The following is a 2,714-nucleotide window of genomic DNA, read 5'->3' as shown; positions in this document are numbered from 1 at the left end:
TCCCTTTTATAAGTAGGCATATCAAGATAATAGTGGCTTTCACCACTTTAGGAACTTGGTACTTGCTAAAGGAAAAGCATAAGCGAATACAGGTATGGTAAGTGTGAGAGTAGGAAGGGGATATTACTATCTATAGGAAATGAGGTAGGAAGCCAGATACTCTTCTGCAAATGATGGGATGCCAATCTCTGGGTTTCAAAGATCTTTTTTTATTATTTTTTTTTAATTTGTGTTTTCTGGATGTAAATTTGGAGACCCTCCCAATGATTAGATGTACAGTAGGTTCATAGGTAATTCCCAGAATTACTGCATTTTCTTTCACCAGTTACCAGCTAAATTATTGAACTGCTTAGATTTTTAGTATGTTCCTGGAATATTTTGAACAGTCTAAGAAAAAATATCATGTACAAAATCCTGGCCGAAAGCTTGAAGTTCAGTGCCTACAGCTCTAGTCTAGTCACTCTGCCTTCTGTTTCTAGTTATATCGGTGAAAACCTACCTCTTGAATTCAGTCACTTGACTCCTCACAGAAAGCCCATTGAAGTCAAAGGAAAGCTTCTGTTAACCCCAAGAAATTTTGCATCAAGCTTTTCTATGGAAGCAAAGTATCTTCCATTTTTTAAATTTAAAGTGTTGTATCTCTGATCATTGCTAGCACAGTGCTATTAGTGTCCTTTCTCTTGCAAATAGTTTCCCAGTTCTGAATCGTGGGATGAGCTTACAACATTACATACAGAGTTTAGTTTTTTGGTTTGATGGGGGTTTTTTAAATATATAATTGGAAATATGTTTTTGAATATCTGAAATTCCTATGGCTTCTGAGGACAGTGTTCCCTTAAGCCAGCTCTGGGGCTTGTTGGATCCCTTAGTGAGCCAGCTCAGCTCCCCGTGCAACCAGCAAGCTCTCTCCTTGCCAAGTTAGTTGTTTATTGGCGTGATGAGCAGACTCCGTGAGGTATTGGGAGTGGAGGATCACACGCCTAGGAGAAAGGGAAAAACTTTATTTCATTGCAACAAGCAACTGCCTTGTTGTAGCCATTAATACAGCACACTTAATACAATACCTTTTGCATTCAGTTGGAGGTAACTATAACTGATATAGTTGAATAAATTGGGTGAAACATGAGCATTACTGGAGACAGAGTTTTGCTGTTGTCTTTCCTGAAGTCTGGCTTTTACCCAGTATCTGCTTGGTAGCATTGCTGGAGGACCGTTTCTGACCTGTATTCACATTAGCTAGTCCTGATGGGCACAATTTGTATTTGAGTATAGATTTAGTCCTTGACCATGGACTCCACCACAGTAGGAAGCCCTTTTGTAGTATTCAAGGAATGAAAAATGTCTGCAAGCTTTCAAAACAGGAGTAAAAAGAGAGAGGGTGTTGCCTGAACCTTCTTCATTCAGTAGTTCACCTGTAGCATAGATGAATACTAAAATAATATACTGCAATATCATCCCATGATATTAAGATCATAGCTTTTTCCCCTGTGAAAAAGCAGAAACTGAATAGCTGGGCACAGAAGTGTAACATAAGGAAAGGGATAGTCATTATTCACAAAGAAAAATGAGAATATGAAAGCTGGCATGCCTAGGAATTTTTGCAGAGGGTAGGCACGCTCCCAGAGCAGGCACGTGCATGACTGGAAGAGGGCATTTGCATTTTAAGACAAACTTGCTGCTTGTTTTATTCCTCTGCTTTCAAGTAACAATAGCTTGTAGAATTAGATGGTTTCAAAGGGAAGATTCAACTTCCAAGAAAAAAAAAACAAACAGAAAACAAAAGCCACCATGGAAAGGGTAACAGTGTTGGAAGGCATGCTTAAAATGTATGCTACCGAAAAAGAAATCTAGAAAGACTGATTTATTTTTTTTCTGACATGCCTGTAGGTTAGTACTTGAAAATCCTTGATCTGTCTTCTTTCCTACCATCTTGCTTTTTGAGTTCATGTTGAAATTTGTACATGCTTAAAGACAAACTTTGAGAGATCAGGTTTCCCCCACCCCTCACAAAAGGGCGGTGCAAAGGCAGCAATGTGAGTGCCATCACCCCAGTGATAAACCATCTCTGTCCTCTTAAGTATGAGAAGAAATAGCCTCCAAAACCTTCAGGGTTTGGTATGTGGCTGCGTTTCCCTGTGGCTTAACTGCATTTTAGTAAAATGGAGGCATACTGGAATGGCATTGTTTTACAGATTTGCCTTTGTAAGAGCTGCCCAAGAACAGATAACCTTTTTCCCTTGACGTATCTACTACAATTTCTTCTGGAAACATTTCTGTGGTGGTCCTGTCTGGCAAGGCTTATGTCTAGGCTACAAATGTAAATATGCTGTATGGTACCACCTTTGGGCTATCAGGGCAGCACTTCTAAAGTTTTATCTCATCTCACGGGTTAGGTGCTGCAAGCATCAAATGAGGTGCAAAGCACCTCTCACCCTTTTAGTGATATCATGTAATGAGGCATGAAGAAGTCTTAATTAATTGAAATGAGGTGTGGCCTAAAAAAACCTGAAAGAGCATGTTAGGGATGTCCATACACCAGCATAATGCTGTATGAAGCCATCTACAGTAACTCTCAACAGTTAGGAGGAGCCAGGCTGCCCAGGCTTCTCACAGGGATGTACTAGCCCTGAACAACATCATTCCAGTACAGCTGTGCCGGTTTCATTACCTAACTTATTTTGTTCCAGTCTAGCGTGGCTATTTCCACATGTTAT

This window comes from Balearica regulorum, chromosome 3 (assembly GCF_011004875.1).
Source record: "Balearica regulorum gibbericeps isolate bBalReg1 chromosome 3, bBalReg1.pri, whole genome shotgun sequence".
Classification (NCBI taxonomy): Eukaryota; Metazoa; Chordata; class Aves; order Gruiformes; family Gruidae; genus Balearica; species Balearica regulorum.
The sequence above is the reverse complement of the archived record's forward strand: the minus strand, read 5'-3'. Positions refer to the sequence as shown.